Source organism: Bos indicus x Bos taurus, chromosome 15 (assembly GCF_003369695.1).
Source record: "Bos indicus x Bos taurus breed Angus x Brahman F1 hybrid chromosome 15, Bos_hybrid_MaternalHap_v2.0, whole genome shotgun sequence".
Lineage (NCBI taxonomy): Eukaryota > Metazoa > Chordata > Mammalia > Artiodactyla > Bovidae > Bos > Bos indicus x Bos taurus.
In genome coordinates this window covers 46105944-46132334 of record NC_040090.1, presented here as the reverse complement: position 1 = coordinate 46132334, position 26391 = coordinate 46105944, and the positions used below count along the sequence as shown (strand labels likewise).

The 26391-nt window shown below is 40.8% G+C and overlaps 1 long non-coding RNA gene across 1 annotated transcript in view; it reads left to right on the top strand.

The window, feature by feature from the left end:
- The first annotated feature begins 4368 nt into the window (after nucleotides 1–4368).
- The window catches only part of LOC113905700, a 41489-nt gene continuing 19466 nt past the window's right edge, over nucleotides 4369–26391 (top strand). Inside the window, exons 1-3 of the long non-coding RNA XR_003514705.1 lie at nucleotides 4369–5159; nucleotides 7855–7949; nucleotides 8533–8567. This is a non-coding gene — a long non-coding RNA (uncharacterized LOC113905700). The remainder of the gene's footprint in view (nucleotides 5160–7854; nucleotides 7950–8532; nucleotides 8568–26391) is intronic.

The window sequence follows — 26391 nt, the reverse complement described above, 5'->3', positions numbered from 1 at the left end:
AATAGATAACATTTGAGTTTCCTAAGCACGCTTCACAAAAACATCACAGACCTCACTTCTTTTAATGATTGTGAGAATCATAATCCAATAGAGTGCATACCATTAATATCTGCATCTTATACATAAAAGAACTAAAATCCAGAGAGATTAAGGAGCCTGCCCCAAACCACAGACCTAGAACATGGTAACTCAGTTCAGTCTTATTCCAAAGCCCATGCCTTTAGGTACTTTATCACAGTCCCCCAAGGCCTTGAGTACCACACTGCTCCAGAACCCACTGCAGAGTGGGAAGCCCCAGCTTCCTGTGGTCCTCCCAATACCACGGCAGAGATTTTGACTGAAAACCACTTCCAATAATAAAATAATAAACCTGGTTCAGATATCTAATGTACTTTCAACTCTCCCATTCCACACTGGTGCACTGAGTGACTTTCCCTTCCTAGGCTCCCGGTCAAATATATCTATGTCTCCCCGGGCTAACTTCCTTTTCCCTATCTCCTCACAAACCACATCTGCTATGTGTAAGAGAAAGGAAACAGGAGCTGGGGAGAGGAAGATGAATTGGGCAGGTAGAGGGCTAAGAGTCCTGAGCCCTGTGTGAGAATGGGCAACACTGGTGCCCACAGACTAGAAGCTGAAGGCTGGAGTCCTTTCAGTTCAGTTCAGTTCAGTCACTCAGTTGTGTCCGACTCTTTGCAACCCCATGAACCACAGCGTGCTAGGCCTCCCTGTCCATCACCAACTCCCGGAGTTCACCCAAACCCATGTCCATCGAGTCGGTGATGCCATCAAGCCATCTCATCCTCTGTCGTCCCCTTCTCCTCCAGCCCCCAATCCCTCCCAGCATCAGGGTCTTTTCCAATGAGTCAACTCTTCGCATGAGGTGGCCAAAGTACTGGAGTTTCAGCTTTAGCATCATTCCTTCCAAAGAACACCCAGGGCTGATCTCCTTTAGAATGGACTGGTTGGATCTCCTTGCAGTCCAAGGGACTCTCAAGAGTCTTCTCCAACACTAGTTCAGAGTTAAGACGAGCTCCCAGGCAGCATACCCCATGCCTCCTCTTCCCTGTACGCCTTGACCCCATTCCTGCTTGGGTTTCTCAAATCCATCTTACCAGAGGTAAAGAGGTAATCCATAGGAGAGAACATGAAGAGAAATGAAGAAAAGAGGCAGAGAGATTCAGTCAAATGCTTCTCTATTCAGTTTCATGTACAGTTTCTTGACTGCTTACCCCCAAAACCTCCTCCTCAGCTGAAAGCTCCACCCCTGCTATACTGGCCCCTGCTTCTTGCCAGTAAGGATTCCATTCTGTCACTGGCCCATGTCAGAGCTCATTCTCCCTAGGAAAAATAGATGGCAATCTAAGAGGCCAGGCATTCACTGAACAAAATCATGAGGAACATTTAGCCAAAAGTGTTCTAGGCACAGGTGATAGAAAGATGAACAAGAAGGCTGTTTCCATCAAAATGAATCTTTCAGGAACAGTCTTAACTATGTAAAGGAATCCAGAAAGCCTTTCCAAAGCAGAGTCAGCCAGACACTCAGAGCTACCTTAAGGGTCTAGGCTTTGAAACAGAGTGAAACTCAGTATAAACTCTAAAATTCCTTAAGCCTGGAGGCTTGGACCCTCTAAGTGTATGCTTTTTTTTTTTTTTTGAGTATAATTGCTTTAAATGGTGTGGTAGTTTATGTATACATATATCCCCTCCCTCTTGAGCCTCCCTCCTACCTCCCTCATCGCACCCGTCTAGGTCATCGCAGAAGAGCAAGCTGAGCTCCCTGTGCTATACAGCAGCTTCCCACCAGCTATTCTACACATGGTAGTGTATACATATATGTCAGTCTTACTCTGTCAACTCATCCCACCCTCCCCTTCAAACCCCCATGTTCACAAATGTGTTCTCTATGTCTGCATCTCTATTCCTGCCCTGAAAATAGGTGATCAATACCATATTCCAGATTCCATATATATGTATTAATATATGATATTTGTTTTTCTCTTTCAGACTTAACTCTGTATGATGGATAGACTCTAGGTTCATTCACAACACTACAAGTGTATGCTTGATCTTATAAGAACACAGGTCATCATACAAGGAAGATAAAAGTTTCATCATAGATGCCAACTCTGATGGACTGGTAGTGATTGCCTGGAGTCTTGTGTTAAAAATCAGGAAACTCCATTTGGGCTCCAGCAGGAAAACGGGTTTTGATAGAGCAGCCATGTCAGCCACATATATTTAAGGAATGGTGATGGTAAATGTGCTATGATTATGATGTGTTTTTCACAGTTGTTTCATACCTGTTCATTTCCCACCTAGGCAACAAGGTGTAGGGAAAGCAATGTCATAGAGTAGAAGGAGCACCGGAAGCTGAGCAGAAGAGCTTTTCTTTCTCTTCTGAAAGGGTGGGATGAAATGAGCACAGGTGTCTAGAATCAGAGAAGCAAGACTTTGCAGCTGGGCTCTCCACGCTCCTGTAAGTTGTCGGATCCTACACATATCACAGTTGATTCTTGTTTTTCACGGTAGTTATGTTCTGTAAATCTCTGCAAACACTGAATTAGTAATATGAAACTATTACTCATAGGGGAAATATAGGGTTAGGTTCTCGCAAGTCTCCAGTGAAACATTTTCACAACCAATCAATATATAACTGTATAACTTTATTTTATGTACGCTTCTGCTTGCGTGTGTGAGAGCTCAGTTGCTCAGTCGTGTCTGAGTCTTTGCAACCCCACAGACTGCAGCCTGCCAAGCTCCTCTGTCGATGGAATTTTCCAGGCAAGAATACTGGAGTGAGCTGCCATGGCCTCCTCCAGGGGATCTTCACAACCCAGGGATTGCACCTGTGTCTTCTGTGTCTCCTGCATTGGCAGGTGGATTCTTTACTACTAGCACGTGGAAAGCCCTTGGAAAGCCCATGGGAAGCCCATGCTTCTGCTTAAAGGCACCTTATTAAACATGTATTATTGACTCATTAACATTGACCCCACAGCCAACAGCACTGTAATTCGTGCCTGAACAAAGCTCATCTAAAACGTTTCCTCTGTAAGGCATATCACAGCTGCTTGTACTTATGAACACTAGGTAGCACTTTAACAATATGATTAGAGGCCATTTTAAACAGTAAAATCACAAATAAACAGCACAAAAAAGTGAAAAATGTGCTGCTAACTAAATTACAAAAGGGAAACTTATTTACAGCATACGAGCTGACACAAGAAGGGAGAGCGTCGCCTTGCTTGCCTCAGCTGGGAATGTGCAAGTTGGAGAAATCAGTTTTTTCACTGCCCTGCGCTGTCTGGGAATGACTAAAGTGCCAAGAGGATTGATTTGGGCTTACAAATAAATTTTAGTGAGTAAGAAAATTTGCAAATATGGAACCCACAAATAATGAAGACAGACTGTACTTATCTTCTGTGAACCTCAGTGATGATAGTACCTCCTTCACACTGCAGATTAAATAAGAGAAGGTACATAAAGTGCTTCACATGATTCCAGTTAGCTCTTCTTTATTCAAAATAGTCACATTCACCTTTTGTACCTTGTCTGCCATGCTCAATCTGCAGAGAATAGTAGATACTATGTGATTTCCTGACAATATGCCATCTTTATCCCTGGAGCATAAATCAAAAATTACTCGGTGTCTGTCAACAAATGAATGATAAGAAGATGTGGAATATGTATATACAATGTAATATGTCAGTCATTAAAAAGAATGAAAAGTTGCCATTTGCAATAATGTAGATGGACCTAGCGGAGAAGGCAATGGCACCCCACTCCAGCACTCTTGCCTGGAAAATCCCATGGATGGAGGAGCCTGGAAGGCTGCAGTCCATGGGGTCGCTGAGGGTCAGACACGACTGAGCGACTTCACTTTCACTTTTCACTTTCGTGAATTGGGGAAGGAAATGGCAACCCACTCCAGTGTTCTTGCCTGGAGAATCCCAGGGACGGGGTACCCTGGTGGGCTGCCATCTATGGGGCCGCACAGAGTCGGACATGACTGAATCGACTTAGCAGCAGCAACAGCAGCAGATGGACCTAGAGGGTACTATGCTTAGTGATACGTCAAACACAAACTCTTTGTTGTCACTTATATGTAGAATCTAAAAAAAAATAAAAGAATGAATATAACAAAACAAAAACAAACTCACAGATACAGAAAATAAACTAGTGGTTACAAATGGGGAGGAGGGGGGTTTAAGACAACGGTATGTGGTTAAGAGATACAAACTACTGTGTATAAAATAGATAAATAAGGATATACTGTACAGCACAAGGAATTACAGCCATTATTTTATAATAACTTTAAATAGAATATAATGTATAAAAATACTGAATCACTAAGCTGTACACCTGTAACTAATGTAATATTGTAAATCAACTATACTTCAACTTAAAAAAAAAAAGAAAAGAGGATATTTTGAACATCTAAAGGAGGTATTCTGGGGACACTAAAATGCAGGGGTCAGCCTAGCCAGGACACCTGGGGATGGGACTGAAAAAGGAAAATTACATATAGTCCCAGCTTGAACACAGTGGCACCATCTGCCATCATCTGCTCCTCTCTGATCGTCTGCTATACTTCTCAGCTTCTCTCAGCAGACAGGTTTCCTCTGCTTTTTCTGGCTTCCTAACACCTTCATAGTTTTGGCTCATGTGTGGTTCTGGCTCCCATGAGTCGGTTCCTGCCTGACTTCATGTGGCTGGTGCACACACCTGTAGTCTTTGCCTGTCTAGCACCATCCTCCCACTTCTGGTAACAGAGTAGCTGACTGTACATGAGGTTCCAGGATTCGCATGTGACCCAGGCCTGGTCATTGACTCTGTCTCTCCTGAGAATTTGGTGCTTCCTCGGTTATCTTCTATTACGTCTGTCATTAGTCTGTGTATCTTTTGGCTGCCTCCTGGTTTTTGTTTGCTCAGAGCATTTGTTTATTCATGGTTTCTGCTTACTCATGAGGTCTGGATACTGCCTTCTCTCCATGTCTGCTCTCACTGAGGATGATGGTAATGATGATTTTTGTCTCCCCAATTCTGATTCCTGGAAGAAAAAAATCACTGGCACAGTTAATTGTCATTTATTTGGACAAAACTTTCATGCCAGGACACCCTAAAGGCTCATGCCCAGCTTACTGCTCAGCTGCTCCCAGGTAAGGCGCCTGTCATTGTCCAACAAGCTTGACAGGACTGTAGAGGTAAGAAGGGTGTATATGGTATTAAAAGTGGTCACCTATGTTTAAAAATTTATATCAAGCCGGTTATCCAGATACCTATCCTTTTCTGTCACCCCAAATCCAATCTATGAAGAAATTCTATTATCTGTACTTTCAAAATATGTTTAGAATCTGAACCCTTCTCACCTTTCCCACTTCAATCGCTTTGCTCCAAACTACACTGCCTCTCACTTGCATTGTTTCAGTAGTTACTTGCTTCTGTACATAACCCATTCCCAACATAGCAGCCAGAGTGATTCTTTTTTTTTTTTTTTTTTTGGCTGCGCTGGGCCTGAGTTGCAGCATGTGGGAGCTTTAGCTGTGGCACACAAACTCTTAGTTGCAGCATGAAGGATTGAGTTCCCTGATCAGGGATTGAACCTGGGCCCCCTGCATTGGGAGCATGGAGTCTTAGCTACTGGACCACCAGGGAAGTCGCCCAGGGTGATTCTTTTAAACCTAAATCAGTTCATGTCATTCCTTTGCTTCATATACGGCAACAGCCCCCCATCTAACCAGAGCAAGAGCTAAAGACCTAGCCCTCATTATACGCTGACCTCATTGCTACCACTTTCCCCCTTGCTCATTCTGCTTCAGCCACACTTGCTTTTCCTCTTGCTTTTTTTTCCTTTTTCCTGCTTGCTTTTCCTCTAATATTCCAAACATGCTCCCACCATAGGGCCTTTGCTCTAGCTGCCCCATCTGTCTGAGGCACACTTCCTACATTTACTGACTTGACTAACCCCTTTTGGTCTTTATTTAATCTCACTTTCTCCACAAGGCCTGTCTGACCAATCTATTCAATACTCTAACTATAGTATTAAATGCATTATGGTAAGTTCTGCAGTAGTAAATACTATGCGTGTTTGAGTGTGTGCTCAGTCACTTCAGTCGTGTTCGACTCTTTGCAACCCCATGGACCATAGCCCACCAGGCTCCTCTGTCCATGGGGATTCTCCAGGCAAGAATACTACAGTGGGTTGCCATGCTTTCCTCCAGGGGATCTTCCTGATCCGGGGATCGAATACGTATCTCCTGCATCTCCTTCATGGCAGGCAGATTCTTTACCACTGAGCCACTGCGGAAGCCCGTAGTAAATACTATATATGAAAGTGAAAGTTGCTCAGTCATGTCCGACTCTTTGCGACCCCATGGACTATACAGTATATGTGTATGTACCATATATAGTTCCCCACGTATCCATTCCCTCTTACTCGGCTGTACTTTTTGTTTCTGCACTTATCACTTTCTTAATGCGGGAGACGGAGAAGGCAATGGCACCCCACTCCAGTACTCTTGCCTAGAAAATCCCATGGACGGAGGAGCCTGGTAGGCTGCATTCCATGGGGTTGCTAAGAGTTGGACACGACTGAGCGACTTCACTTTCACGCATTGGAGAAGGAAATGGCAACCCACTCCAGTGTTCTTGCCTGGAGAATCCCAGGGACGGGGGAGCCTGGTGGGCTGCCGTCTCTGGGGTGGCACAGAGTCGGACACAACTGAAATGTAGTAGTAATAATGTGTGAGAACTGGGTTCAATCCCTGGGTTGGGAAGATCCCCTGGAGAAGGGATAGGCTACCCACTCCAGTATTCTAGTCTGGAGAATTCCATGGACTATATAGTCCATGGGGTCACAAAGAGTCGGGCACGACTGAGTGACTTTCACTTCACATATAAATTACACTCATTATTTATTAGCTGTCTCCTCCTGCTAAAATGTAAGCTCCACAAAAACAGAACTCTTGGTCTATTTTGTTCCCTTATGTACTAAGAATTTAGAACAGTGCCTGGCCCAAGCACTCCAAAAATATTTGCTGAATTGAATTGAATTCCTCAGGAGGGAGCTATAAATATGGTAGGCACACTAAGGCTTTTCTATGCAATATAAAATATCTCTTTCAGTGAAATTTATACATACATGTGTACATATCAGTAAAGAGAAATGTCTGTGTTCAATAATCTAAGCTCCCATTCAAGAATCTAGAAAAAGTGCAAAATAAACCCAAAGCAAAAAAGAAGGGAATAACAAAGAGAAGAAATCAATGAATTTGAAAGAAATACTATGAACAGCTCTATGCACATAACTTTGACAACTTAGATGAAATGAACCAGTTCCTTGAAAAACACAAACTAACACAACTCACCCCATATGAAGTAGGTCATTTGAATAGCACTATTAAAGAAAATAATACTATTAATGAAATTCATTACTTGCCTATCAGAATGGGTAAAATAAAAAGTAAGGATGCACAGAAACCAGACCACTCATACATCATGGGTGGGACTACAAAATGGAAAGGCCACTTTGGAAAACAGTTTTGAGAACTAAATATGCAACCACCTTACAATCAAGCAACTGCCTGCCTGGGTGTAAATGCCAGAGAAATTTTATATTCCCACAAAAATCTGTACATTAATGTTTATAGCAGCTTTATTTGAGTAGCCAAAAGCTGGAAACCCTGATGTACTTCAAGGGGTGAATGTTTAAACAAATTGGGTGTATCCATTCATGGAATATTCAACGATAACGAAAGAATGCATTATTGATACATGTAAAATCTGGATCAATCTCCAGAGAATTATGCTAAGTAAGAAAAGCAAAAATTACATAGTGTATGATTCCATTTGCAGAACATTCTTGAAATGATAGAATCATAGAGATGGAGAACAAACTGATGGCTGCCAGAGGTAATAGCCTGGGCTGGAGTGAGGAGAGTGACAGAAAGGTGAGTATGGTTATAACAGGGCAACATAGAGATCCACCTGGTGATGAAAATGTTCCATATCAATACAAATCTCCTAGTTGTGACACTGAACTATACTTTTGCATGATGTTAACAGTAGGGGAAAATGGGTGTTATTAGTCAGGGTTCTCTTGAAAAACAGAGCCAGTAAGATATATAGATATAGATTATAGATACAGATATAGAAATTGACACAGACATAGAAGCAGACATAGACACAGACAAAGATATATAGATATATAAGAAGAGATTTATTGTAGGAACTGGTTCACACGGTTGTGGAAACTGAAAGTCCCATGATCTGCTGTCAGCAAGATAGAGAACCAGGAAACCCAGTGGTATAATTCAGGCCAAGTACTAAGGCCTGAGAACCAGGAAGGTCAATAGTGCAAGTACAAGTTCAAAGGCGTGAGAATCAGGAGACCAATAGTGTAAGCCTCAATGTCAGTCCCAAGTGCCAAGAACCAGGAGCACCAAGGTCCGAGGGCAGGAGAAGACAGATGTCCCAGCTCAAGTAAACTAATTTACCCTCCTCACCCTTCTTTCACCTTCTTTTTCTATTCAGGCTCTCAATGGATTGGATGATGCCCACCTGCATTGGTAAGGATGATCTTTTTTACTTAGTCAAATGATTCAAATGCTAATGGTTTCTGGAAATACACTCCTAGACACACCTAGAAATAATACCTTACCAACTATCGGGCATCCCTTAGCCCCATCAAGTTGATATATAAAATTAACTACACACTGGGTAAAAGATAAAAGGGATCGTTCTGTATTATTTCTTACAACTGCATGTGAATTTATAATTATCTGACATAAAAGATGAAATTTAAAAATATATTTTAAGATACCATGGACTGCATTTAATAATAGCTATTTGCGGGGTAAGGGAGAAAGAGAAATACTTTATTAAATTTAATCACTTATTGTAAAACTGTATCTCATTTTAGAAATGTCATAATGTGGAGAAAGATACATCTTAGAAACTAGGAAATATATTAAATGTGCATGTTTATTTGTATAATTAATTATATACTTCAGACATAGGAAACCACTTGGAAGTAAAAATAACCAAAATAACAGCAACCAACTGTAAATGGTAAGATTTTAGACATTCTCTCTCTTTTTTTAAGCTTATCTGCATTGTCTCATTTTTCTACAATGAACATGTATTACTTGTATAATTTTCAAAGCACAGTGTATTTTTTTCACAGCATATTTTTAGGACATGACTTAGCTCAGCCCTTAATCTATTGCTCAAAAACTTACAACCAATCCCCAAATAGTTTTTCAGTCTATTCACATCATAAAAATCAGTATCTCCCAAAGCTGCCCAGACAACTGTAATCATTGGAAATGGGTGCTGTTGAAAGCAAAGGTCTGTACTGCCTGTGCCTTCAGAGGGCTTAAGGACATGGATTTGGTTCCAGTACAGATCAATTAACCTGGCTTATTCATAGAGGAGAACGTAAAGGTACACCGCCCACATGATTCACAAGGGCCAGGCACTACTCAAACATCATCCACAAGAGACACAAACATGTGAAAGCAAACAGGCGATGCAAATCCATCTCTGCTAAGCAGCCCTTCTCACACTGGGCAATTCCTCATTTCCTCAAATGGCCAGCAGAAAACATAAGCAGATTTAAAAATGGTTGTCACAATCAACAGCCAGAAACTAAGGTGTAAAAAAGCAGTCACATTTGCAACCAAACACCAAATCCCCATTATTTACCTACAATACTCACACACACACAGACACCAAGAGCTGTAAAGAAAACTACACAATCCTAATAACACATTGAAAGAAAACCAGGCTAGATGGAGAGCTATTTCTGCTCATAATTGGAAAGACTAGACAAATGATATGGTCATACTTCCCATTCACAAATTTGATGCAATGCTAATTAATGAGGCATCTTCTGTGGTGGCTCAGTGGTAAAGAATCCACCTGCCAATTCAGGAGACGTGGGTTCAATCGCTGGGTCGGGAAGATCCCCTGGAGAAGGAAATGGCAACCCACTCCAGTATTCTTGCCTGGGAAATCCCATGGACAGAGAAACCTGGCAGGCTACAGTCCATGGGGTCACAAAGAGTTGGACACAATTGAGTGACTGAGCATGCAAATCACAAGTTGTTTCTCGCATGAGCAAGTATCCACCTCTGGTCCAAAAAACCATGTCCAGGGCATGGCTGTTATCAGCAGATGGTCTGTCACCCCAGACTTTCTGTTGCAGCTGAGACTAGAAAAACTCAGAAGCTGGTGGGCAGTTTGGGGGTCGAGAGGATTGACAGTTGAGGAAGGACTACAAAGAGATTTGAGCAGAGTCAACCCAAACACACAAAGAGCAAGAGCTGAAATCAGAAGTCCAGAAAGAAATCAGTGACAGGTAGTCAGCCGTGGGAACCAATGGCGTTGAAAGCCAAAGACAGTTGCAGTCACAGCGAGTAGATTCCAGAAACAGAACTGAGACAGACTGGGACAAAAGTGGGCATTTCAGAAATGTCAAGGGGTAGCTATGCAGAGATGTGCTTACAAAGAGGGCCGAACACTGTTATTACAGTCACATTAAAGGGCTTCCCAAGTGGTGCTAGTGGTAAAGGACCTGTCTGCCAATGCAGGAGATATAAAAGACTCATGTTCGATTTCTGGGTCGGGAAGATCCTCTGGAGGAGGGCATGGCAACCCTCTCCAGTATTCTTGCCTGGAGAATCCCATGGACAGAGAAGCTTGGCAGGCTATGGTCTAAGAGTCGGACATGACTGAAGCAACTTAGCACACACAAAGGACTGAGAGCAGTCGTTTATCTGAGTTTGCCCCTAATCTGCTCCTTTTTATTTTCTTAATAATTATCTTTTATTTTATGATTAATATTTTTCTTAATTTTATCTGCAGAGCTTCTCTTTATTTTTAAGCATTGAAGTGATGTGTCCTTTGTAATATAACATATATTAGAATTTATTGATAAAAGGCAAGAAAAATATAAAGCTCATCTGTAATTCAATCATCCAAGGCTAACCATCCAGACCTTTTTTTAATGCCTCTGTATTCATATGCACATATCTATGTTCATATGCACATTTTAAAATTTTAATTGGAGGATAATTGCTGTATAATGTTGTATTAATTTCTGCTGTACAACAATATGAACCAGGTCTATGTATACATATATCTCTTCCCTCTAAAGCCTCCCTCCCACCTACCCACCATATGCACATATTTTAAAGCCAAAATTACTTCAGTTCTTAAAGGGATGTAAGAGGGAAGAATCTGATAATACTATATTTTTTTAAAAAGTAGACCTATTGATAAAATTGGAAATTTCAGAAATAAATTTGAACCTACCTACACAGCAAGTTAAAACATGAAAAATATGGTGAAATAAGTGACAAATAAATGAATCTCTGTTAAACAATACAGGAGAAACTAGATAACATTTAAAAGACTCTAATTACACTTGATTTCAGCTAAAAGGCCAAAAAACAATGATCATAATTTCTACTATGCCACAAAAGATTTGGAGGTATTAAATAACTTAACAGAAATCTATTGTCATTTGAAGATAAAAAGTTTACAGATTATGATAACATATCTTTCCTAACAGAAATAATATATCAATTTTAAAATATCAAAACATTTAAAGAAATTATTAATGGGTTTTGTGCTATAAAACACAAAGCAAACTATTTAATTAAAAAGTGAATTTAAGATAAAGAGCAATGGAATGAGAAACTGCTGAAAAAATGTCAAATAAAGTTTGCTGTCTGTAATACATAAGGGACTGATAAAAATATGAAAGACAGTCTCCTTTTTTAGAGAGATAAATAGCCAAAAGATATAAATAACAAAAAATACAAAAGGTAAAAAACACTTGGGAAAACTCTTTGCCTCACTAATAATTAAGGAAACTGAATTTAAAACAATGATGAGGTAAAAATTCTTTCTACTACCAAAAGTAAGAAAAAACCAAGTGTTAAGAGTTTAAGAATTGGTAAGCAGACACTTGAACATTGCTGCAGTATTGAAAATTAGGAAAATCTTTCTTAAAAGCAACCTTGGTAATAGAGCTTTTAATCCCATTATGGGATTAAAAAAGGGAGATTTTTTAAGATATTTTTTATACTTGTACTACTTATTATTGTGAAAAACCAGATATAAGTCATATGCTCCAAACAGAGACATTAACTCATTATAACATTGATAAATTAATATGGTAGAATATTGAATTACTAATAAAAATAATAAATCTATGAACAAACTATATTAATGGAGATAAACATATATTTAAATAGAATGAAAATAACTTCTTGATATGAATATGTAAACATTATGTCTATACAACAATGAAGGTTTTTAAAGTAATCAGAATCTTATAAATGGTGGATATTTTAGAATAAAGGCATTCTTTGTACTTTTTGTTGATCCATTTAGAATTTTTTTGCTTGGATCAACTCAAAGTTTGGTTAGATATACATGAAACCACAATATATACACTTTTCAATGAATTTTCCCAGATAAGCAACTACAACAGCTGGCAGATGATATATCACAATTTTCTGCCCTCCTCCAACCTATCCCCATTCTAGAACTCCTTGGAAAAGCTGAGATTTAGAATGGAAATGCCTACCAGTTGGTCAGTTATTCCTAGCTCTCTCCTCCGGGACTCAGATACTCATTCTCCTACCTGCTGTGAGAGTTCATTGACAGCTCTCAGATGAATGTCTCTCCAAGTATTGCTCTCCCTCAACTGAAGAAAGCTACCTTGCCCAAGGTCATGCTCCTTTCTTTGGGTGTAGCCACTAATAATTAGTGGCCAGTGATGGAGGGCTGGATATTTATTTGGCCACACTCACTTGCCTCACGGATCGGCACCCTATGGGCTCCTATGGAAGCCTTTGATGCAACTGTATCTCTCTTATTTCTTCCTCTGTTCAACCCACTACTAAGAGAGACCAACACCAAGTCCTTGATATGGCGCTATTCTTCCAGGAGACCAACCAACAACTTGATGGCAAGTTGACTATACTGGGAGGGGCCGTGATTAATTTTGACTGGAATGAATATATATTTAGGGTATAGGTATGCCTTTCCCATCCTCAGGGCCTCAGTCAGCACCACTATTTGAAGGCATAGGGATGGAGTGCTTGATCTACCAACACAGAATCCTGTAATATTTTGATTGAACCCAGGAACCCATTTCAAACAGAGAAGGTGCAACATGACCCATGACCTTGGAATCCATTCTTTCTGTTTCATACCACACTATACAGAAGTTGTCAACTTGACAGTGACAAAATGGCCTTTTAAAGGTGCAGCTGCAGTACCACTTTGGAGGTGATACCTTCCAACGATGGAGTGATATCTTCCAAGATGCAGCATATACCATAAATCAACAACTATTATATTAATATCTGACTGTATTCTCAATAGATATAATACATGGCTCTGAAATCCAAGGGAAGGAAATAGGAGAGGTTCTGGCTTCTGCTTATCACTCACAGTGACTAATTGTGGCATTTACACTTCCTGTCCCAGCAACACTGGAGTCTGTGTTTGGAGGCCCTGGTGATTGACTGAGTAATTTTTTGCACAATTTTTATGGTAAATGGAGTAGCCACAGCCCGAGAAGGACATGGTAACCAGGGGCCCACCACATAAGATGCTTATATGACAGTGCTGAAGGTGAGGGAAATGAAAATGGTTTGTATAGCAGGGAGACAATGAGTATAAATTGCAAACTTCAGATGAGATCACGTGCATTCAGGGTGGTATGGCTGTAGACAAATTGCAACCTTCAGACCAGAAGCAGCACCAGGGGCTCTAGTTTATCCACTAACCTTCCTCTTGTAGATCTCCCCACAAACATAGACCAAGCAGAATCCTGGAGGAGCTGTTCCCACTGTTATCATAGTGAAAGTGAGTGGACACAGTGCAAATGGTTGGCTGTAATGGATGCTGTGGTATGTTACTCAGATCTTCTTCCTGAATTGAGGCAATCATTCCCTCAGCTGCTGGTAATATTGGCAGCCGATGGCTCTCAGATGGGTCTCTCTTCCGGATACTGTCCTCAGTTGAAGAGAGTCACGTTGTCCAAGCTCATAGGCAGCCTACAACTAATGACTGGTCCATGCCCAAGTATGAATGCCAGTCCTCTTTGAGCCAAGGCAGGACAGAGTTCCTCAGAGGATTGGCGGGCTGACCTTTGTGGTGACCACTCTGCCATCCTTCTATGCAGTCCTACTTCCTGCACTCCTTTGCTGGTATTGAATCCCTGGGAACTCTCCAGAAAGCTTCCTGCATGTGAATATCTACCTCAGAGTCAGTTTCTAGGGGACTCAGTGTGCAACAGTTCATTGTTTTTTTGTTTTGTTTTGTTTTGTTTTGTTTTAACAGAAAAGGTTATCTATCCACAAGTCTTTGCGTGACCATCATATAGGCGTTAAGAATCCCTGGGTGATCTGTATCTGGAAAGTACATTTGCCTCACCAGCAACACTGACACTATTTCCTCTCCTTTTGAGACTGTTTTCCTGGGGCTCCTTTGTATGTGCAGAATGCTAGACGCAATCAGGAAGACTTACAGTTCCGCTTCTATCTAAAGGTCATTTCCTTTCTTCTTCTGCTCTCTGGTTGTGTCAGTCTCTGAGCTTCTCTATCCCATCTTTCCAGGAAGCCACTGGTTCCACTATCTGGCACTTTCTCACTCCACTCACAGTCAAATAAGTTCTAGATGCTGACAGAGTTGTGGGAATCTCCACAGGGTCACCAGGAGGAGGGGAACTTAAGTTCTTCTAGCTGGCAGTCACCATCTTGTTTTTCTGTTTCTTTCCTTTGCTTCCATAGCTTTTCTCTCTTGATCAGAGAGTTAAATCACTTACTTACTCCACTGTATCTTTTTTTTTTTTTAGGAATGATGTTTTATTTATTCCTTTAGCCTCCCCAAGTAATATGTGGGATCTTAGTCCCTTGATCAGGGATCAAACCTTGCCCCCTGCATTGCAAGCACAGTCTAAACAGGACTGACAGGGAAGTCCCTTACTCCACTATATCTTCAAATCCCTCTGTCTGCTATGATTCAATACCTTTTTGTTGTAAATCTCTGCATCACACTTTAAAATTTTATTATTATTATTATTGTAGTATTACACCTTAAGGGCTTCCCCAGTGGCTCAGCAGGTAAAGAATCCACCTGCAATGCAGGAGACTCAAGAGACATGGGTTCCATCCCTGGGTCAGGAAGATCCCCTGGAGTAGGAAATGGCAACCCATTCCAGTATCTTGCCTGGGAAATCCCATGGACAGAAGAGCTTGGGGTTGCAAAGTTGGACACGACTGAGCCACACATATATATACATATTACACTTTAAAAGTTCTGAAAGACAAAGCTACAAATGAAAATGAAGCTTTTTACTTCTTCGTTCTTTCTTTCTTTCCTTCTTCCTTTCAGGATATTTCAGCTTGTGTACCAACTCTGAGTCATCTCTTAAGGGAAGCTAGGCTATATATACTTAAACTTACTTAATGTTATTAATGTGACTGTAATCTAAAAAAAGATGCACAACATGAAAGTTGTGAATTATGTTTTATTTGGGGCAAAATGAGGACTGCTGCCTGGAAAATAGCACTTCAGATAGCTCTGAGTCCATGTGTGTGCGTGCTAAATCACTTCAGTCATGTCCAATTCTTTGTGACCCCTGGACTATAGCCACCAGGTTCCTCTGTCCATGGGATTCTCCAGGTAAGATACTAGAGTGGGTTGCTATACCCTCCTCCAAGGGATCTTCCCAACCCAGGGATCAAACCCGCATCTCCTAAGTCTCCCGCATTGGCTGGTGGGTTCTTTACCACTAGCACCACCTAGGAAGCCTGATAGCTCTGAGAGACTACTCCAAAGAGGTAGTAGAGGAAGGCCAATATGTAAGATTTTGGTGAAGAGGGGAGTTCAGTGCAATCAAGCACTTACTTTATCAGAGGTTTTCTGCTAGTCACAAAGAGCTGATGTCATCATGAAGGGATTTAGAGCTTTTCTAGATAGGGGGAGATGCAAAGACTAGGATCATGAACACAGTTCCTGAAACTATCTAACTATCTAAAGACCTGTTCCATGAGTTTCCCTGGAACACAGAGTGCCTCAGTCTCCACTCTGAACTCCCTTCAGGGTATATCTAAGGTCAACAACTGCAGTAGCACAGGGCTCAATCTCCACAGAGGCAGATGGCAAATGCCCTTGGCAAGTGCCAGTTTGTAGATGACACAACATTAGGGACACAACCATTTCTTCTTGAGAAGGCCCTAGGGGCCAAACTTGGCAGCAAATTACAGGTCTATCTGTAGTACATCCCACTGGGACAACAACCCAGAGCTCTTGCCCTGAGATGGAAAGTATATTAACAGCCTTCTCCTTGTGTAGGAAGGTCTCTAAGTTCCGTAAAGGCCCACTATGTTTACTTTAGTAAAGTGAAATGTCCCTAAACAGTAGATTTCTATCAACCAATCAGTCCTCAAAGGATGACTGGACAGGGAAGCTGGAAATCATAACTCAGCCCCCTTCCCAGCGACTCCTTTAAGACATCAGGGTGCACTTCTAAATTAAGAGTCACATAAAATTGAAACTTCTCCATCCTCACATTGCTGTTGACCTTAGTCCTAAAGCCTGGACACACTTCTTAACTTTTCTACAACCTCCAGATCTCTGACCTTGAACTCATTCTTATATATATAGCCTTGATTCTCCCTCAGGACATAGGTTGAGATCAACAGAGGGAACTACTGCTCCTCTTCATCATATTATTTCAAAGCACTGTCTTTTTAAGTGGAGAACCATGTAGAAAGTAGACAAAGATTGTGACTTTGGATATGATTATTCCCCTGGTTGCAGAGACTGTCTTGCTTTTGTTCATCTTTTGTATTCTACCATGGGCACCATCTCTCTGACTTTGCCTTCAAACTTTTGTTTTGGTCCTGAGTCAAAATTCAGGCTCCCTCATATGGGACAAATCAAATAAAGCTGAAAAAAGGAAGATAAATTGCACCACAGAACCCTGGAAACTTCTGAAATGGAAGGCACCAAGTGACTCTGAAGATGGGAATGTGGCGTGTGAATGGAAAGAAAAGACTATTTGAATGTCTTTATAACCATCCGTTAGATCCCTGAGTGAGTGAGTGAAGTCGCTCAGTCGTGTCCAACTCTTTGTGACCCCATGGACTGTAGCCCGCCAGGCTCCTCTGTCCATGAGATCTTCCAGGCAAGGATACTGGAGTGGGTTGCCATTTCCTCCTCCAGGGGATCTATATAACTCAGGGATCAAACCCACACCTGCTGTGTCTTCTGCATTGCAGGTGGATTCTTCTCCACTGGGCCACCAGGAAAGCCCTTACAAAGGTTACCTGGAAGAAGTCAGGCAGTTTCTCTTGAGAGGCTGGGTCAAAGGTTCTTTGCCTGGTGCATGAGACCTAGCTGAAGACAGGGGGATTAGATGGAGGTCTCTGTAAGGAATGATGAGCTCCCTGCAGCCCCACTCTCCAGTCTTTTTCCCCTAATACTCTCTAGAAGCCAGGTTCATAAACTCCCATGTAAAAAGATTTCTTTGACTGGCTGACTAACCAGCCTAAGAGAAAATATCTATAAATAAGGACATTTGAAGGTACCTTCCACTGCCCCACCCCCAAACGTGACACTACTGCAAAGCTCAACAGTCCAATACACTCCGCACATTCACAGAAGGGGCATTTAAGTGCCTCACTCTTAAATATGAATAGGCAGCCATTTATGAAAAATCGCAAATGTAAATACAAACAAAAAGAGTTCAGAGGGAGACAATAATGGTGGAAATAAAAGAAAATGTCAAGCACTAAAATGAGCGCCCTTAGAGAAGTATGGGAAAATGAAATAAGAACAGTATGCCATTTAAAAACAAAGCAAAACAAAAACAGGGACAGGAAGGAAGGGGCAATCGGGGAACTAGAAAGAGCTCCAGAAAGTAAAAATATGATGGGACTTCCCTGGCAACCCAGTGATTAAGGCCCCATGCTCCCATTCCAGGGGGTGCAGGTTCCATCCTTGGTCAGGAAACTAAGACCCCCTATGCTGTGTGGCATGCCACACAACCCTCCAATAAAAAAGAAAAGAAAAAAATATGATAGCAGATTTAAAAATTCAATTGAAGAGTTAGAAGACAAAGAAAATCTCCAAGGCGGGGGAAAAGGAAAGATAAGAAGAAAATCAGATCAGTTTAAATGATTCAACAACTGAATCAAAAGTTCTAGGGTGAACAGAAAAAAATGGAGGGGAGGAAATTCCTAAAATAAAAATATACATGATAATTTCTCAAAACTGAAGGAAACATATTTTCAGATCAAAAGGGCCCACAGTGTTAAAGTTCATTTTGTACAGTGGGCAAGAAAAGACCCTAATCTAAGGTGGATCATCATGGAACTACAGAATGTTAGGAAGAAAAGGAAGATCTCAAAACCTTCCAGAGAGGAGAAAAATAATCTTCCAGTCCCACAGGAGGTACCTAGTGTCAAACTCTCAATAGCAATATGGAAAGCTAGAAGACAGAGAAGCAATGTATTTAAAATTCTGAGGGAAAATTATTTCCAACCTAGAATTCTATACCCAGACTATCCATTTAAATGTGCTGCTAAATAAAAGCATTTCAAACATGCGGGTCCTAAAAAACAATTTACCTTTCATGAACTTTTTCTCAGGAATCCATTGCAGGATGTGTTCCACCAAACAAAGTGAGCAAAACCAAGAGGAAAATATGAGTTCCAGGAAACAAGAGACCCAGTGAAAGAGAGATGTAGAGAGAATTCTCAAAATGATGAAAAAGGGAAGTCACAGAATGACAACTGGGCAGCCAGCCTGGAGAGCAACAAGCCCAGACTGAAGCTGGACGATGAAAAGCTCCAGGATGACATCCAGAAGAAGCGTCTGTGAGAAAACAAGCAAAATGGATAGAGTGAGAGATTTATAATTCTGTCGGAGGGCTTAGGCAGAAATTAGTGACTGCTCTATGGAAACAGAAGTTAAAAAAAGACAATTATTAACCTAAGGGAAAACAAAATGACTATATAAGACACAAAGTGGACAGCAAGCAGTTCACCTGTGAGCAATATTTCCATAGGCATAATAATGTAAACACTGAAAATGGGTTTAATCAAAATTGTGATATTATTACAATGGAAGGATAGTTATAGGTGAAGGGTGTGTGTTACAGAGAGTACTGTAAGAAAACAAAATTCTACTCTCCATAATAAGTAATCAGGAAATAGTGCTTAAAGTGAAAAGCCAAGTGAAAAAAAAACACGAGCGCCAGATGAAAGAGGTAAAAGATGTGACCTTAGCTGGTCCACAGAGTGGGAATCAGAAGTGGGGAGGAGGGGGCAAAGGGACTGTCGTTTTGTTTTGTTGCTTTTGGTAAAAGCCTTGTGTTTGACTTTTTATGCTCTCTGATTTTTTTAAAAGACTAAAGCAAAAAGAAATAAGTTAGGGAGGAAATGAGGGAGAAGAGAAAATAAGGGTAGAAAAATAAGATGAAGTCAGAAGTACAACAACATTAGATCCAGTGCACATCACTGCTAAAGATAGGCTGAAAATTGGGTTCTGAGCTTTTTAGCAGCCAGCACAAAGTGGGAAATGTAATCACTTACACAGTTTCACAATGTCCAAGAGATAAAAACAAACCACTTAGTCAGGAGAAATATATCTATTCCTGGTACTGAGATCTGAGAGGCGGTTTTCCCATCTGTCCTCCTAAAGAGGACACCATGTGACGCAGTGAACCACATCCTCATAACTTGCCTACAGTAGATACAATAGGTTTATAGAGCTATTTCTTATCATATCTTTCAACATGGTTTCATGGTAAAATGCCAATGCAAAGTTCAGTAAAATCAACTCTGTGAGGAGATAAAAACTGGTTCACTTCAGAGAGACAATAAAGCACATTGGCTAGTGTGTGGGCCTGGGTTCCAAATGCATCTCTTAAAAAAGTTACTCAACTACTCTGTCAGTTTTCTCATCTATAAAATGGGGCATAAATCATCTCCTAGGAGTTTGTGAGGTTTAAATAAGTGTATCCTTGTGAAGTACTTAAAGCAATGCCTGGCATATATAAGCACTCAAAAAAAAAAAAAAAACAAAAAAAGAGCTATTATTCAGAGAGAAAAAATTTAATGGATCTTACATGTTAACACCATAGTAAAAAAAAAAAGCAGTGTGGTATCGGTGAAGAGACAGATAGAGCTTTTGGAGTAGTACAGGGAAATAGACTCACATAAGCAAGGCCAAGTGATCTTCAACAAAGCTGCAAAACAACTTGATGGGGGAAAGATAGCCTTTTCAACAAATGGTACTAGAGCCATTGGACATTCACAGGCAAAGAAATGAACTTCAACTGAAGTTCACCTTATCCAAAAATAACTCAAAATGAATCATCGATTTAAATGTAAAATGTCAAACTACAATACTATTAGATGAAAACAAAGCACAAAGTTTTTGGAACCTAGGACTAGGTGAAGAGCTCTTCGACATGACACTGAAAGCATAAGCCATAAGAGAAAATTTGATAAGTTGGACTCATCAAACTTTAAAATGTTTTGCTCTGCAACACATCCTCCTAAGAGAATAAAAAGACAAGACACAGAATGGGAAAATGTGTTTGCAAACCAAAAAGCATTACAAAAGTATTGCAAACCAAATATCTTCAAAGGACCATGAAGTGAAGTCTCTCAGTCGTGTCCGACTCTGCGGCCACACGGACTGTAGCCTGCCAGGCTCCTCCATCCTTAGGATTTTCCAGGCAAGAATACTAGAGTGTGTTGCCATTTCCTTCTCCAAAGGACTATAAAGAACTCTCAAAAATCAATAGTAAGAAAAAACAATCCAATTAGAAAAAGGGCAAAAGAGAAGAGGTATTTCTATAAAGGTGATATATAGGTAGTAAATAAAAATGTGTTCAATATTATTAGCCACTGCTGCTGCTGCTAAGTCGCTTCAGTCGTGTCCGACTCTGTGCGACCCCATAGATGGCAGCCCACCAGACTCCCCAGTCCCTGGGATTCTCCAGGCAAGAACACTGGAGTGGGTTGCCATTTCCTTTTTCAATGCATGAGAGTGAAAAGTGAAAGTGAAGTCGCTCAGTCGTGTCTGACTCTTAGCGACCCCATGGACGGCAGCCTACCAGGCTCCTCCATTCATGGGATTTTCCAGGCAAGAGTACTGGAGTGGGGTGCCATCGCCTTCTCCAATTAGCCACTAGGGAAATGTAAAACTAAAATCACGATGAAACATCTTCATATATCTATAAAAATGGCTAAAATGAAAATAGTGACAAAACCAAATGCTGACAGAACAACTTGTTCTATTATATATCGCTGGTAGTAAAGTTAAATGGTTTAGCTAGTCTGCAAAATAGTTCGGCAATTTCTTGAAAAACTAAACATATACTTACCACATGACCCAGCAATCACTCCCCTGGGCATTTATACAGAGAAGTGAGAATTTAAGTCCACACAAAAACATACACAGAAATGTTTCCCGTATGTTTATTTGTAATAGGCTAAAATTGGAAACAACCCAAATATCCTTCAGTGGGTGACTAGTTAAGATAAATACCTCCAAATCATAGAATATTCCTCAGCAATAAGAAGAAACAAACTGTCGATACATGCAACAACCTGGATGGATCTTGAAAGAATTATACTGAGTAAAAAGAAGCCAATCTCAAAAGGTTGCATAATGTATGATTCCATCTACATAGCATGCTAAAGATGATAAAATTATAGAGATGGAGGATAGATTAGTGGTTCTAGGAATTTGGATTGTGGGAGGGGAGGAGCATAGGAATGACAATAAAGGGAGTAGATGAGGGATCTCTGTGATGATAAAATAGTTCTATATCTTCATTGGTGATTGTGGTTACATTAATCTACTTTCTGAAATGTGAGGGGAAATATAGGGAGGACAAAATAACACTTACACTTTAGCAAATCACTCTGCCAAAACTACACTGAACGAGAAAAGCCACTTTATTAATTTGCAATGAACAATGAATGTCGCAACAACAGGTCACATCCATGTGGCTAGTCCTTTCTCCCTTCTTTAAAACAGACATTCAAGATTCTAATTAGACTGTTGTTTGGTGAACCTGGAAGCAGAACCAGAGGTATTAGAATAATTCAATGTTTAAAAGGGACATCCTGTCTTAGCCTGATGTAGCAATCCTACAACAGGGATACTCAGGTCATGCTAAGGGAGCTGGAAACACTGGAAATTCATTGGCTATAATTCCCTGGATACATGTTCACTTTGAGAATGTTCTTGCCAGTAGAACTGCAATAATCAGAGGCATTTGGCTGGGACCTTCTCTCCCAGGAGAGCACTTGCATGAACACCACCCCCATTTGTCCTAGAGACTGTCCTTTCTCTATGCTTCCACAACCTCTTCCATAAAATAACAAGTCAGTCCTCCTGGTGAATGACACATGTCTCCCCTGGATGATTTTGCATGGATTTGTTCCAATCAATTGTACTTAAGTGTGTGCTTAGTTGCTCAGTCGTGTCGACTCTTTGGGACCCCATGAATTGTAGTCCACCAGGCTCCTCTGTCCATGGGGATTCTCCAGGCAAGAATATTGGAGAGGGTTGACATGTCTTTCTCCAGGGATCTTGCCAATCCAGGGATGGAACCCAGGTGTCTCACATTACAGGCAGATTTTTTACTGTCTAAGCCACCAAGGAAGCCCAAGAATACTAGAGAGGGTAGCCTATCCCTTCTCCAGGGGATCTTCCCAACCCAGGAATTGAACCGGGGTCTTCTGCATGACAGGTAGATTCTTTACCAGCTGAGCTATCAGGGAAGACCAATCAATTGCATAGGGGCTTTAAATTGAATTCTCAAAAAGTATTGGTTGCTCAGTCGTGTCTGACTCTTTGTGACCCCATGGACTGTAGCCTGCTAGGCTCCTCTGTCCATGGGATTCTCCAGGCAAGAATACTGGAGTGGGTTGCCGTTCCCTTCTTCAGGGGATCTTCCTGACCCAGGGATCGAACCTGGGTCTCCTGCACTGCAGGCAGATTCTTTGCTGTCTAAGCCACCCTCAGACGGTAATTTGAATTCTCAAAGAGTCATAAAATTTCTTTGTTCTTGGATTAACCTTCCTGTACCCATCACAGGAAGGTTCATCAGTGTCTGATGAACTATGGAATGAGGTTCGTGACATTGTACAAGAAACAGGGATCAAGACCATCCCCATGGAAAAGAAATGCAAAAAAAGCAAAATGGCTGTCTGGGGAGGCCTTACAAATAGCTGTGAAAAAAAAAGAAATGAAAAGCAAAGGAGAAAAAGAAAGATATAAGCATCTGAATGCAGAGTTCCAAAGAATAGCAAGAAGAGATAAGAAAGCCTTCTTCAGCCATCAATGCAAAGAAATAGAGGAAAACAACAGAATGGGAAAGACTAGAGATCTCTTCAAGAAAATTAGAGATACCAAGGGAACATTTCATGCAAAGATGGGCTCGATAAAGGACAGAAATGGTATGGACCTAACAGAAGCAGAAGATATTAAGAAGAGATGGCAAGAATACACAGAAGAACTGTACAAAAAAGATCTTCATGACCCAGATAATCACGACGGTGTGATCACTGACCTAGAGCCAGACATCCCGGAATGTGAAGTCAAGTGGGCATTAGAAAGCATCACTATGAACAAAGCTAGTGGAGGTGATGGAATTCCAGTTGAGCTGTTTCAAATCCTAAAGGATGATGCTGTGAAAGTGCTTCACTCAATATGCCAGCAAATTTGGAAAACTCAGCAGTGGCCACAGGACTGGAAAAGGTCAGTTTTCATTCCAACCCCAAAGAAAGGCAATGCCAAAGAATGCTCAAACTACCGCATAATTGCATTCATCTCACACGCTAGTAAAGTAATGCTCAAAATTCTCCAATCCAGGCTTCAGCAATATGTGAACCATGAACTTCCTGATGTTCAAGCTGGTTTTAGAAAAGGCAGAGGAACCAGAGATCAAATTGCCAACATCCGCTGGATCATGGAAAAAGCAAGAGAGTTCCAGAAAAACATCTATTTCTGCATTATTGACTATGCCAAAGCCTTTGACTGTGTGGATCACAATCAACTGTGGAAAATTCTGAAAGAGATGGGAATACCAGACCACCTGATCTGCCTCTTGAGAAATTTGTATGCAGGTCAGGAAGCAACAGTTAGAACTGGACATGGAACAACAGACTGGTTCCAAATAGGAAAAGGAGTACGTCAAGGCTGTATATTGTCACCCTGCTTATTTAACTTATATGCAGAGTACATCATGAGAAACACTGGACTGGAAGAAGCACAAGCTGGAATCAAGATTGCCGGGAGAAATCTCAATAACCTCAGATATGCAGATGACACCACCCTTATGGCAGAAAGTGAAGAGGAACTCAAAAGCCTCTTGATGAAAGTGAAAGTGGAGAGTGAAAAAGTTGGCTTAAAGCTCAACATTCAGAAAACGAAGATCAGGGGATCTGGTCCCATCACTTCATGGGAAATAGATGGGGAAACAGTAGAAACAGTGTCAGACTTTAATTTTGGGGGCTCCAAAATCACTGCAGATGTTGACTACAGCCATGAAATTAAAAGACGTTGACTCCTTGGAAGGAAAGTTATGACCAACCTAGATAGCATATTCAAAAGCAGAGACATGACTTTGCCAACAAAGATCCATCTAGTCAAGGCTATGGTTTTTCCTGTGGTCATGTATGGATGTGAGAGTTGGACTGTGAAGAAGGCTGAGTGCCGAAGAATTGATGCTTTTGAACTGTGGTGTTGGAGAAGACTCTTGAGAGTCCCTTGGACTGCAAGGAGATCCAACCAGTCCATTCTGAAGGAGATCAGCCCTGGGATTTCTTTGGAAGGAATGATGCTAAAGCTGAAACTCCAGTACTTTGGCCACCCCATGCGAAGAGTTGACTCATTGGAAAATACTCTAATGCTGGGAGGGACTGGGGGCAGGAGGAGAAAGGGACGACAAAGGATGAGATGGTTGGATGGCATCACTGACTCGATGGACGTGAGTCTGGGTGAACTCCAGAAGTTGGTGATGGACAGGGAGGCCTGGCGTGCTGTGATTCATGGGGTGGAAAAGAGTCGGACATGACTGAGCGACTGAACTGAACTGAACCCATCACATCCCGATAGTGGTGTATATAAAACTAGTAAGACCTTCAATGTGAAATTCTAAATATCAGAAGCATCTAAGAACTTCCCTGGAAGTTCAGTGTAAGACTCTGCACTTCCAATACAGGGGGCACTGATTCAATACCTTGTCAGGGAATTAAGAACTCACAGGCTTTGGGTGTGGCAAAAAAAGTTAACATTGTATTTGATGAAAAAGAAATTTAAAAAAGAGAAATATCAGAAGCATCTAAACAAAGATATTATCTTAATGTAAAAATAATTATACATTTAAAATTACAAAATCATTGCCACTATTGAAGAATAGTTATTTGTTTCTCACAGCATGCTTGTTGATGGGTGAGATTTGCTGGATGCAAATGATCCAATAATAATGTCACCAAAATCAGATTTTTAGGGTTGAGTGTACACTGTTCTGTATAGAGTGGTCTCACTCTAAAAGTTCCTTGAGTATTTATGTTTTGGTGGGTAATAATATCTTTCTGGATTATTGTATGTGTGCTGTGTTGAGATATGTAATCCTCAACATATCGTAATCTAGTTTGGGTTTCCCAGGTGGCAGTAGGGGTAGAGAACCCACCTGCCAATGCAGGAGACATAAGAGACTCAAGTTTGATCCCTAGGTTGGGAAGATCCCCTGGAAGAAGAAGTGTTAACTCAGTCTAATATGCTCGTCTGGAGAATCCCATGGACAGAGGAGCTTGGTGGGCTACAGGCTATGGGGTTGAAAAAAGTCAGACATAACTGAAGCGACAGCGTGCACACAGGAAAAGACAGGCAAGTCCATGGCATTTCCTCCCACTCTGCAGAGAAATAATGGACATCCTAGTGAAAGTACTGTACTCTGAATTTGCAAAATGTTTAAAAGCAATTTTTCAGACTAATACAACACTGTAATACAAATATACACCAATAAAAAAAATTTTTTTAAGCAATCTTTTTGGTAATTCCTCACTTATATATCTATATTTACATCAAGAATTATTACAGTGTTACTATTTTAAAAGAGAATAAGAAAATATAATAATAATAATTAGATTTCAAGGTCATTTTTTTTCTATAAAAAGTTTAACAAATTACATAACCAATGGCAGCAAGAATAAAATTCAGACTGACTTGCTCCCTCAAACTTTGTTTGGTTACCTTGTATTCTCTAGTATCCTCTGCTTGTCTTATTTCTCTTTTCAATCTTTTTTTTCTTCTCTAGTTTTGTTTAAATGG